The sequence below is a fragment of the Chroicocephalus ridibundus genome, chromosome 8 (assembly GCF_963924245.1).
Source record: "Chroicocephalus ridibundus chromosome 8, bChrRid1.1, whole genome shotgun sequence".
Classification (NCBI taxonomy): Eukaryota; Metazoa; Chordata; class Aves; order Charadriiformes; family Laridae; genus Chroicocephalus; species Chroicocephalus ridibundus.
This window is the reverse complement of record NC_086291.1, coordinates 55,747,982-55,761,210: the sequence shown is the minus strand read 5'-3', so window position 1 is coordinate 55,761,210 and position 13,229 is coordinate 55,747,982. Positions and strand designations below refer to the sequence as shown.

General features: G+C 45.4%; 2 protein-coding genes across 4 annotated transcripts in view; one reads left to right on the top strand and one right to left on the bottom strand.

The window, feature by feature from the left end:
- C8H7orf50 (chromosome 8 C7orf50 homolog) overlaps nt 1-13,229 on the bottom strand; it is a 128,464-nt gene that overhangs the window by 46,226 nt on the left and 69,009 nt on the right. The gene's annotated exons all lie outside the window — the stretch shown is intronic.
- The window catches only part of GPR146 (G protein-coupled receptor 146), a 50,837-nt gene that overhangs the window by 12,495 nt on the left and 25,113 nt on the right, over nt 1-13,229 (top strand). For both annotated transcript variants that reach the window (XR_010072308.1, XM_063344420.1), the window contains exon 2: nt 11,211-11,253. The gene's annotated coding sequence lies outside the window, so the exon portion shown is untranslated. The remainder of the gene's footprint in view (nt 1-11,210; nt 11,254-13,229) is intronic.

Genomic DNA, 13,229 nt, shown 5'->3' with positions numbered 1-13,229 from the left:
GTAACCATCTCAAGGCTTATCTTCAGTTTAAAACTGGAAGTATGATCAAAAGACTGGGAAAGAGTGGTTATTGGCAAATGAATAATCAACCCGGAACGCCTCCTAAACTGTTCAGCCTATAAATTTACTAGAAATAAAAGCAGAAAAATAACTTTCTAATACAGTTCCTCCTGCAAGCGATCGTCAAGTTTTTTTAAGCATTTTTTATCTATTCAAAGAGTAGATCTGCTGCCAAACTGTTTGTTTATCTTTCCTTTTAAATAAAAAAAACTGCTTTAAATCCCACATGGAGAGGTGTCGGAAACACAACCCATATAAGAGAGCACCCGGACTTCAAAAGGCGCCTGAAATCCTTCACCCGAATAAAAGCCTTAAAACTTTCATTACCTTCTTTTTAGAATAAGGTTTGTATTTGGAATCCAATCCAATTAGGCTTAATGTTCCCAGTACCGTCATGATTTGAAATACGAATAATTTTCATAATTCCGTCCAAAAACTTTTAAATGGTCGGTGTTCCTTCCAAAGTGACGCAGCTGCAACAGGACACCAACTGCACTTCAAAAGTCCCACGGAGGGAGACGCCGTTTGCGAATTCTGCTTCAGCATATGTTCAGTACATAAAGTTATTTAAGTGCTGTACAATAAATAATGCAGCAACACAGGCTTTCAACACATTTGGAAGTAAAGTCATAAAAACAGTCTTGTTTTGGCCAAAGTGCAAAAATTTACACGCAACAAATGTTGCAAATAGGAAGCCGCAAAATCCACTACAAAGACAGAAAGTTTTGTCACATTTTTGTGGCTCTTTCTCCAGACTGATAGTCAGAATTAAAAAAAAAAACTAGACCAGAAAATACCTAACTTGCCTGGTTAGCGGGGTCTTTCGGAGCCGCGTCTCCATCCCGCACGCGTGTCTCCGTGACAGCCGGCACCACCAGGAATAAGCCCCAGCAGCACTTCGGTACCTTCGTTAGCACCGAACCCAGAGCGCGAAGGGCTGCACAATAATTAGAGGAAAGTGGATTTATGGTATCGGTACAGGCAATGCGTTTAAAAAGCTGTAGTGGCTCCACAGTAATTAATAACTTCTTGGGATAATTGTTCACAGAGTAGTTGGCTTGTGGTGACTCTCAGGCAGCAATCTTGCAGAAATGAGTAATTAGAAATGACTACAGTAAAACTAAACGGCTTTGCCAGAAGCATTGGACAAAGCATCATCCTTCAGGAAGAAATGACGGGTGAGGGCGCACGCTGCGCTCCCGCCGGTTCTTCTGGAAACTCTCAGCTGGGGACACCTTGGGCAAAGCTGCAAAGTGTGTTGAGCGCTGGTGGGGACACTCTGCTCCACACACACGCGCCCGGACGGTTCTGTGGTTGCGTGGTTGTTCAATGCCCATGTCCAGCAGGGCAGGTACCACTGAGGGTGGGAGGTTCTCCACAGAGGAACACAGCTCCTGGTACACGAGGTAGCACAGGGCTTCTTGGTGTCTTCTCTCACAAAGAGCAGTACTGTCCTGTTTTGGCAGCACCGAGTATCGCCACACTGGTTGGTTTGATGCGGGCATTTTGTACAACGCCGGGATGATTTGGGGAGCTGTTGGCGTGAGATGTCAGTAGGATGGATGGATGGCTTAGGCTTCCCAGCTTTGTCTCCTCAAGGCCGGTGCTCCTTTCTTCTCAGCTTTTGAGTGAAGGGAATTGAGGAGGGGGAAGAAGTGAAAATACATCTAGGGTAAACGTCTCATAATAATTCGGTTTTGAATGCTCATACAGCTCACATGGCTGACACAACATCACTCACAGTTGTGAGTAATTAAAAACTGTAACTCAACAGATAAAAAGTGTTTGTAGGCAAAACCACAATCAGCTCCTCCCTTCCAGTTTGTAAAACTGTCTAGTAAGGTCTGAACTTCTATATTTGCTCATATTCTATCTGAAGGCATCTCCGTTCAAATGGCTTCCTCCTTGCTCCCTGATTAAAGATAACATATGGGACGAGAAAGAAACGAGTCTCTGCAGAGCTGTAGAATCACCGCACGGTCAGCACTGAATCACTACAGAACCCTTTGGCAGGATCATTATTGAAATGCTACGTCTAAGGCAGATACCAAACTAACCCAACCTCACCGTGCTGCACCCAACAACTGCCACACACGGAACAGAATCATGGAATCCCAGAATGGTTTGGGTGGGAAGGGACCTTAAAGCCCACCCAGTGCCACCCCCTGCCCTGGGCAGGGACACCTCCCACCAGCCCAGGTTGCTCCAAGCCCCGTCCAACCTGGCCTTGAACCCCTCCAGGGATGGGGCAGCCACAGCTTCTCTGGGCAACCTGGGCCAGGGGCTCACCCCCCTCACAGTCAAGAGTTTCTTCCTAATATCTAACCTAAATCTCCCCTCTTTCAGTGTAAAACCCTTCCCCCTCGTCCCATGGCTCCCCTCCCTGCTCCAGAGTCCCTCCCCAGCTTTCCCGGAGCCCCTTTAGGGACTGGAAGGGGTTGGAAGGTCTCCCCGGAGCCTTCTCTTCTCCAGGCTGAACCCCCCCAGCTCTCTCAGCCTGTCCTCCCAGCAGCGGGGCTCCAGCCCTCCCAGCATCTCCGGGGCCTCCCCTGGCCCTGCTGCAAAAGAATTCACACGCTCCGCAAGGAGCACTCGTACCCCGGGCGGCAGCTTGTCAAATGCTGTTCCAGTCTGGAAGTTCAGAAAGGAGAGGAAACATGAGCATTTTTCTACTTTAAGAAAAAAAGGGAAAACAAAAATCTTTGAATACAACTCTCTTTCTCAGCACTGTTTTCATTATCCCAAGTCGCCATAAGCCCATATATTCCTGGTTACTGAAATACTGGGGGGTTAATGCAGGGGGGGAAATGCACTGAGAAAGTCAGAGTTTCTCTCTTTATTTCTTTTATTCTTACAATGTGGATGACGTAATGCAAGCACTTGAATTTTTTTCGGTTTGATTTACAGTATAAAAACCCAAAAATGACAAAAATACATTTCTATTTTAGTCTTTTTGGTTTTGCTATATTTTTTCATTACTTTATCTGGCCTTACATCTTAGGGATTCCCTTGCTCTGTCTGAAAGAAGAAAACTAGAGCGCTGTTACGCACACACGCAAAAAGAACGTTTAATATTCAGTCCTTTCAGCTGCAAAATCGAACGCGCCCAATGGAACACAGAAAGGCACCAGCATCAGGCATACATTTCAGACACATTACACAAGTGATCAAAGAAAAAAGGGAAAAAATCTGAAGTAAAGCTACTTGCCTAACGGACTGTGCATAAACCGTTGAGTCTTTTGAGTGGGATAAATATGTTTCAGACTGTGCTGCTGATGTGACCTTTTAATGGTGTGAGAACGATAAACAAAACTTCTTAAGGATAGACAACAAACTATGAAGTCTGCTGTAACGTCTGAAGGCCCAAACAAACAAATACACATCTTCCTTTTCCTGCCAAGAGTGGACATCACACCAGTGCTGGTGACGGATGCTACAGGCTTGGGAATGCTGTCGCTTCTTCTGGACAATGAAACCAAACCACAGAAACCAGCGGGGGAAGCAGCCAAGTTTCACCGCCCTCTTTGGGCATCACGGCCCTATAAATACCCCCCCAGCATCTAAACAAGGCTACGACCGTCATTCCCCTTGCAGGAAAATGATCAGTTGTACTACGCTAATAATACACTCCAAAACCCCGCGGAATCAGAATCCATTTTCATGTAATAACAGCAGAATGTGATTCCACACTTCAGTAATGACATTCTGCTGTAAATGCGCAGCAAAGGCGCGCGCAGCGAAGGCCGGGTAACGCAGAGCCAGAGAATTATGCCCAATCCAGTGACCAGGGAGGGCAGGGGAGGAGGAGGCGGGAGGACACGCGGGGAGCTGCCGTGGCCTACGCTGATAAAGGAGCTGGCTGGAACCGCTCCCCGCAGGAGCTCATTACGTACTGGGAGCACGATGCCAGAGCACAAGTGCTTAAAAATGAAAGCCGGCAACAGATATTCCTGTTATTTCGCTTGACTCGGGGAAAAAAAAAAAAAAAGGATCATTCACACTGACAGCTTTGTCTCCATTCGTATCACAAAGAGTACAACATACAATATGTTATCACAAGAAAAGCAATCGCAAGAAAAGCCTCTTGATTTCATTTAATTTAAGAAGAGACAGAACTGGGCCAATTTGATATACCATCGTGACTCTGCTTTGTTTATCAACAAATGCCACGTACTACTGCCTATAATTCAATTTTAGGAGTATATTATCTAGCAGTTTTACAATCCAGATCATTTTAACTACTGGAAGTGATATAAACTTGGACAAGGATAACGTTCAACATTATCAAACGGGAGGCATGAGAGTTATGATTTCAAGGCACAAGTGGTAACTGGATCGGAAGGCAAAGTTCAAGAAAACAGTAATACTCTTGTGTATTAACAGAAGGCCTGTTCTGCTCCGTACTGCACTACCCAAGGCCATTTCCTTCCTTAATATTAAAATTCTAATCAGCCTTCATTTCATCTACAGAAATTTATGACCTAGTCCAAGTTCTGCGCGTAGCTTTAGAAACAAACAGGCTTGGAATATGAGACCCGGCATGTTATAAATTCTTGATTCAACTATAAAAATCTGTAGATGCCCAAGCGGAGAATGTTTAAAACATGCAGAGTTCCTCCACACTGTGCAACACGGGGAGTTATCGCTACAAACGCTGCAAACGTCTCGGTCCCTAAATGCAGCTGTATTAATTACAGATTTGATGTTAAGAGCCCAGATATTGAACACTGAGGAAACTGGGCCCACTGCAGATGAAACGAGAATGGATAACTGTAACCACAAAAAGGAATTCTTTACCCGTTTGAGTTAAGCAGCGCTTTCCAAACTGCGGGGCGCTCGCTACGAGCAATATGTGTCTTGTAAGCGCTGCCAGAAACCTGAGCACCTTCTCCCAAGTGCTGCTGCTGTTAAAGCCGGTGCCTTTGGCAGGAGCTCTGTTTGAGGACTTGCAGAATACTGAAAAATAAGCTGTTGCTTCTAAACAGAAGAAATAGTTAGCTCACTCAAACCCTTAGCTGGTTTTTTTTCTTTCGCTCCCAAAGAGACGCTTAGCTCTGACTTGAATATCGTATCTCAAAATTAAGCCAACAGCAAAGAAAAGGAAAAGGAAGTCTGGAGAATGGAACGAAAGCGTGTTTACTCTGCAAGGTAAATCAGGGGAACGGCCAGAAGGGCAGAATTATAAATCTAAATGCTCAAGTCTCCAAAGAAAACATTAAAACATCAGGCTCAGGCTTCCAAGAGCAAACCCTGAAGAGCACAGGTCTGACGGTCTGTGTCTAGTCCTCCTGCCTCCACGCAGCTCGGGAGGAGGTATTTACGGCAAAAGAAACGGGTGGGCTACTGAGAACTGTGATGTGGCAACGTCAGCCCCAGCACTTCCTCCGCCTTGCAAAATCTTTTCCATCAGAACAACACCTTCCGCCCATCCCCGGCTTCTCCATTCATGAGCTCACCGCCCTCTCTCCTGCCTTCCTTCTACAACCCTCACCTTGGTAATGCCGATTACTACTGAAAGACACAAAAATGGCTTCTCCTGTTCCGCCTGCCAGTGTCCCTGGGCCACAGCGTTGCCCAAGGTCATTTGGTCATTTTCAGTATTTGAAAAAATAGGTCATTTTCATTTTCAGGTCATTTTCAGTATTTGAATGCAATTTCCTCAATACTTTTCCAATCCGTAAAATCCGCCTGACAATTAGAAGCGGCTCCGCAGACACCCCGAGACCAATCCGCCTGCATCTTTGGATTTTTATCCCAACAAAAATCTTGGATTTGCCAAACGCAGCCCCGCGCACACACATCCCGTCCCAGCAGGTGCTGCGGGGACCGCGTGTGTTCCCGACGGCAGCAGCACGGCACCGATGGACCAACTGCCCCAAAATACCTTTGGGAAAGTGTCCCAGCCCCCCGACTTTCCGTTTAGTCTCTCTGGGCATTTATGAATAAACAAGTAAGAAAATTTACAAAATACCACTGCAAGCTGGCAATTCTAAAAAGTGAAAGTCAGGAATGTAATTAGTCCATGAAGTTTCTATGCTTAATTGCACAAGGTTTCTACAAATTAGAGCTTCGTTTATGTAACAAGTAAATGACAAAAACCTGACAGGACACACTGGAGATGTAGACTGACCTGCAGTGATGGGGTAAACATGCAGCCCCCCCCCCCGCCGTCTTGGGTGATTTTCTATTTTTTCTGCTATGTCTCAATTATATTTTTTTAAACAGGCCACAGCCATGGCAACGACTGTTTATTTTTTACATTTTTAAAGCATGCCATCGAATATCTTCAGAAAGGATGGGGCACAGCATTTATTCTGCCTACTTACTCTGGGTTAAGTTACTCTTAAAAAAAAATAAAATTAAAAAAAAACAACAAAACCCAACAAATAAGCCCCTGCTCAACTGCTAAGCATGTGAATTTCAACAGGAGACAGAAAGCCAAAGAAGAGCAGGGAGTTGAGAGGAGAGGACACACATTGTACGTATGAACCTCGACCTGAGAAGTTTAGCGCTATATTAAATTTGTCTTGTCAGGGAAATTAAGATTTCTATAATGCAACAAGTTAGGCTAAGCTCCGACACTAATATTCGCAGTGTCTTCATTGCGGAGAGCAGACGTAACGGCTACAAGACAGCAGTGAAGGCACCGAGTATCTGCCACTACAAACGCCGCCCGAGCCACTACAGGTCCTGCCTTTGTGCCGATCTACGCGTGCTGTAAGCCGGCGTAAAAACATTAGAGAAGCACATCAAGTCGGGCTTGTCAGCCCTAATATTTTCTGGTGATTTGAACAAGGCCAGAGAATGAGATAAGCATCTTTACAAATCCAGTTGGCTTTACTTCAAACCCAAGAGCTCGTTCCTAAGCTGCGCAAGGACAGGAGCTCCCGTAAATGTCCCAGTTTGACTGCAAAGCCAGCCCAGTTCTCATCATCCTCCCTCCCGAAACCCAGCTGCAGCACCGGCTTTTTGGGAGCTCGCTGTACAACATGCAATTATTTTTCTAAGAAATTATTTTTGCATCAGAGCCATGCTTATCTTAAGAACAATCTACCATTCTTTATTAAAAAAGTAGTGGTTTTTTAAGTTTACGCTAATGAAGTATTTTCATGGGCACTCATGAGTTAAAAATTATTCCAGCTTTCTTTGCAGGTTGTTTTTTTTTTTCTTTTTAAATCAAGCTGGTAAGCACTCCCAATTTACCAGTGCAAATCAGCTTAATTTGCTGAGGAGCTAAAACTTGGAGCGAACAATGGTATTTTCAAAACAAATACATCAAGTTAAAGCGAGGGCAGTTGTGGTTCATCTGCATCGTATGGCTCCAGATTTCAAATCTAAGCTAAGGAAACAGAGGTTATGACATCCCGCAGCTGGGACAAGTCCTGTTCACAAAGCGGCGTTAAATCAAGACCACTTGGCCAGTTCAGGCGGTTGCTTGTGTGGAAGCGAAAGATCCCCCGAGAGCATTAAAAAAAAGAGAGGTTTTGGTGTCCCCGCCAAACCCCCTTCCTTCACCGAGTGCTACCAGCGAGCGAGTTCCTCCAGAGCAGACGAGCGGGGAAGGCCGCTGCCAAGTCATTCCTACTCACTTATTTACATCCCATCACACACAACGGGAATTAAGCGCTTTGCAAAACACACGGGCAAGTTAATTACAAAAGCTTTTCCCATGCTAGGCAAATGCCAAGCAACGGAGCCCGGTTAGTTTTCCGACACATCAGTTTGGTGAGTTCACAGTTTGTTGAGCCCGTGCCCCATCCCCCTACGCAAGAGCTTCTGTCCCCTCCCCGGGGGACACGGCGGCGGGGACACACGGCCGGGAGCCTCAGGGACCGCGGTACGGAGCGGGGAGATAAGTGTTATCATTCAGTCTGGGAAACGGGACAGACAGAGAACTGGGTCTGCAAACATTGTTTTCCAGTAGCATTTTAAGATCTATTCACTGACACGATACGCACTGATAAAGTACCTGAGAGCTGATGTTTTCATTTATAACAGATGAAAAAAGTTTGGTTGCTAAATTTTGTGAGATAATACTGGTGGCTGAAATAGAGGGACCATTCGCTGCTTCCCCAAACACCAGAATAGCTTTTTTTTTCTTTTTTTTTTTTTTTTTTTTAAGTAGGGAGGAAGCATGAAACAGTAGTACTGATTGGAGTCTTTGACGACACTCTCTGGATGCCAATGTCATGCTGTGTAAACATGTGGATCCATTAGACAATTGTTGGAAGCAGTGACTTCTAAATTTGATCTAGTGATAGGACTCATGCTGTTTGGAAAAAAAAAATAAAAATACAGGGTTGCGAAACCACAGAAGGAAAACGTTTCAGACCTGTTAAAAAAACCAAAAAGTACAATGTGAACACGGCTGTACTGCATGCCCTGCGGATCTCGGCCTCGGGAGAGTCGTGACAGACCGAAAGAGAGACCTGAACTCTCGGCTCTCCAACCGTTCAGTAAGTTTATAAAATGTATTCCGACCTGGAAGGATAAAAACATTTTCAGAGAGAAGAATTTATATTCGCATGCAGAATATGAAAGATTTTCCTTGCTAAAAGACAACCTGCAAAACTGGTTTCTATCTGCTTCCACATTTCCAGTGCACGCGGCTGCCTGAACTAAGGACTCACTTATCTCTCTCATTTTTCTTAATTAGAGCACTGCAAAACTTTAGGTTGTGATTCAGAATTCTATATGATTAGCAAAATACATGATTTGTATTTGTTAGAATATAAAACACAGGCCTCGTGAATTAAATTATACATGACATATAACATTTAAGAACGCGCTCCGTTCTTCCAGCTATCTAGAAACACTACGCTCGTTCTTGTCCACGCTACAACTTCATTTCAGACTGAGCAACCAGCTTTTTATTCCGCTCAAGTTGCTTACATTAAAAGACAAAACCCGGTGGGTTCGCCTCCCAGCGAAACTGCAAACCCACTTTAAGGCTGTCGCTAAAAAACCTCGTTATTCATCGCTGGGCTTAGAGCCGGGCAGAGCCGCGTGTGCCGCTCAGCGTTCCAGTTAAGGATTCACGTTGTGATTTAATCATTCCTCCGACATCGTTTACTACATAAAAGAAACTGCGCTTCAACACCGAGGGTCGGAAAGCAAGAGAATCACATCAATCCAGAAGAGCGAGGGAGTCCCTCGGGAGGGAGGCAGGCCAGCAGATCCATGTTCTCCGGGGAACCCGGAGCCGGTCAGCAGCTTCTCCTGGGTGGCCACTGTGGGCAGAACCTTTCTCCAGCCCACCCCAAGGGCTCCCTGAGCCCACGACAGCGGTCCCCATGATGCACATCTCCGTTCTGCACCTTGCCATGCGTATACATAAGTCTGTGCAACTCAGCCAGCTGAATTCAACGACAAGTCACACGTCTAGTTCTAGTCATACCCATCCACACGTGGGTAGGAGGCCACAGCCACCACCACAGCACTGAAGGACTGCGTTGGTCAGGAGAAGCCATCTCCTACGGCCTGTCCCTCCAGGGCTGGAGCTCCTGGATGTATTAGAGCTGCTCCACAGGAGAGGTATCAGCCAGACCTTTTCACATCCACCAGTTTAACTACTAAATCCTCCTTCCCACCTAACACACACAGGAAAAGAGCTCTCCACGTCCATTTTCTGCTGTAATGCTCAGGGCAGCTGTCTTGCAAGGTCCTTGGATACAACTTAAATACGTATGGAAGTATAAGCAGAAAATCTGCTGTTTCTTTGCGTGAATTTGTGGCACTCATTTTTGTGTTTGAGAAGAAAGGCCAGCCAGGGACGGTGACCCTCAGCCAGCCACCACGGCGTGGTCTTCAGACCACAAAGCCGGTGTTGGGTCATCTCCACCTGCGTGACACATCACAAGTCCCTTTCTCTTAAGATCAAGACCACATAATAACAGCAGTTTGCGCTTCTATTTACTATTCTTCATCAAATTACGAAACCGAAATTACAAGCAAAATCCCGGCTGCGCTGTTTGTTTTTGCTGGGTGCCCCCACGGCAGCCACGGGCCGTGGAACGGGGCAGAGAGGGGCCAAGCGGAGCCAGGAGCTGGGGGCTCTGCCGCGACCAGAACCGGCGCTAACAGCAGAGAAAAGGGGAAGGAAAAACATGCCCCAGAAAGAGATCAGATCTTTTACAGACCATTATTGCACCTCTCAATAAAGCTTCAATATAAAAAGAATGAAGTGGCACAGGCCGCTGTCTTAAACCAGCTTTTTCCCCAATAAAGTATTCTGGTTCCTTCAAAATTCAGTCATAATTAAGTACCCTTGAACTAATTAATCTTTCTTTTTAGGGGAAAACTCATCTATTCTTAAAAGTTACCTTGTTCTCCAAATATTACTGTTCAATCATTTATCTACGCTCAAACACTTAAACCTATTTAATGCCTATATATATGTATATATATCTAGTCTTTCCTTTTACCGCAACACACAGAGAAATTAGTGCTTTACTTCATTTTTCTTCTCCTTTAGATAAGTTACGTCTGCGTATTGAAATACTGATTGCAAATTTTCAGCGGTCAGATATGTTATACTTTTCTTTTTGTCATTTAATATACTTGTTCTCTCTATTTCCGCCCCCCGCAGTGTGCAAAGGAGCAAATACATGCTCGGCAACCCGAGTGAATTAGCGTAACGCAGTATGCCAAAGCCACTACTTCTTACAATCACAAACCAAACTGACATTTATCATAGTATCATATTACACGACAAGTATTTCATACCGGGACTGTTACGTGTCAGTTTTAACCCACCAGACACGACATTTTCAGCGAGGAGAAGGAAGTTATGTTTCTATTTTTAGATCAATCTACGGCTTTTATTCAAGATCCTCAATTGACCTCGCAAATGTCACTAAAAGCATCAACGCCACTGCGATACGTTAATTCTGTCAGCTCTCCAGCCGCAGTCAGCTCAGCCCACGCGGCCACTCAACACCAACCACCACGAGCAATTACGTTATAGATTTTCTAATCACGGGATGAAAACTTTGTGTGTTGTAAATGCTACAGAGAGCGTGGTACAGGGAGATGTCAGACAAAAAAAATAACAGCGATCTGTATTTATCAGAATTGATGACATTTGAATTTCTTTCAACCACCTACAAACAACTGTTTCACCTTTTCTTTCTTTTCTTTTCTCCTCCCAGTGGCTCAATCTCAGACGGAACGTTCTCCTGGGCTGCACCTCCCGTAAGTACACCTGTAGCAACACGCTGTGACTACTGCTGTGTATGTCTGTTTCGCTAACCTACAACAGTGCAAATATTTGCCAAAGTTGGGAGTTCTAGACATGCTATTTACTTCTGTGAAAAGGCCGTGGGTCCCCGAGGCCTCACTGAGGAGTTAGCTAAGGCAAGCAGTAGTCACTCCCGCACCGTCCTTCTGCTCAAAGATCACAAACCGGCCACCTAAGGAGTCTCATACAAAGACACAGCCAATTTACTACGTCTTTAGAGGTTTGTGAAATCTGGACTTTATGGAAGTGTCCCATGATCTTGAGGCGCTCCAGGGCTCCTTGCCAGGCAGGGCAACCTCTGTCATCCAGAAGAGCTGCAGAAGCAGACCGGAGGAACATCAGCACTCCGGAGGTTTAACTGCCGTTATTTCTGCACACTGCTTGCCAGTCCATGTGCAGAAGGAACGCAGGCCGTAACGCTCTCCCCACCACCTCTACCATCGGGCCATCAGGACAGTTAAAACGGCCTGAAAGCCCACAGCCCACGTTAACGATTTTCATACATCGACAAGGGCCCATCAAGGAGAAGGGGAAAGGCAAAACCAACACCCAGTCATGGAATCGCAGAATGGTTTGGGTGGGAAGGGACCTTTAAAGGCCATCCCAGTCCAAGCCCCTGCCATGGGCAGGGACATCTTCAACCAGATCAGGTTGCTCAGAGCCCCGTCCAACCTGACCTGGAATGTTTCCAGGAATGGGCCATCTCCCACCTCTCTGGGCGACCTGGGCCAGCATTTCACTGCCCTTAGTGTAAAAAATTTCTTCTTGATGTCTAGTCTAAATCTGCCCTCTTTTAGTTTAAAACCATTACCCCCTTGTTCTATCGCAACAGGCCCTGCTAAAAAGTTCCCCCCCCCCCTTTCTTATAAGCCCCCAGTCAGGCTTGGGCTAACTCTGCAAGGAAGCCACACATTTAAGAAAGCCAAAGAGATTAAAAGGAAAGAGGCACAAAGCTCATTTTTCCCTAAGTGGCGAACACCATTCATGTGAGCACCGGTGGTGCAGTGACCATCAATGCTCGAGGGTGTATTTGTGTGCAGCCTGAAGAACATGCTGGAGTGCAAGGGCTGGCACCTGCTCAGCCTGGTGGGGAGCAGGTCACTTCTTCACCCCAGGCTAATTAACGAGCAAAGGACTAGAAGCCAGGAATTACTTAATGTTAACAGCAGCTCTGCCAGTACTGAGTGCTGTTCTGCTGCTCTCGGCAAGTCACTTCATCTTTTTCATGTCCTCCTACGGACCATGAGCAAAACATTTTTTGTGCCCAGTGCCCATCTCCCCCGTGTTTAATTCCCAAGTTAATATTCTAGTCATGAACGCACCGCCTCCCTTTGATAAAGTACAGTCAGTATCAATAGGTAACACTTTTAAAAAACTTCTTTCCAACTATTGTGAAACAGGAGCTGTATGTTTATGGAGTAGTTATTTTTTATGTCAGTTTACCATAGGGCCTCTTTAGCTACAAGCTCAGCTTAGAGCGGGAGGCCCCGAGGCATTTTTGGGAATGGAAACTTTTTGAGTTCAGCTCTTAACAAATTTCCAGCCCGCAGTATGTTTTTCATTAGTCTACATGGTGTTATAATAAATGATGCACTTCCTCTTTCATTTTATGATTTTTTTTAAACATGCAACAATTTTTCTGCGTCTGGTTTTTATTACTTTCAATATACTCAACCACACTAATCCGAGAGTCTCTGTATAATGACAGAAAGGATATATCGAGCAAGGCATCAGCTACAGCGAGACAAGCTTCTAGCTTAAATTCTTCACTGAAGGCTGACCATAAACCCATCGCATGTATGCAGCTCCGTGGACAGCCGTCCTTCTAGGGGCCATTGCTAAAAAAATAAAAAGTCCGTTTTCTCAAAACCTAGAGTTGGCCTAGAAAAGACTCCTCTAAGGTATATATGCCTGCAAGACACTCAACTAA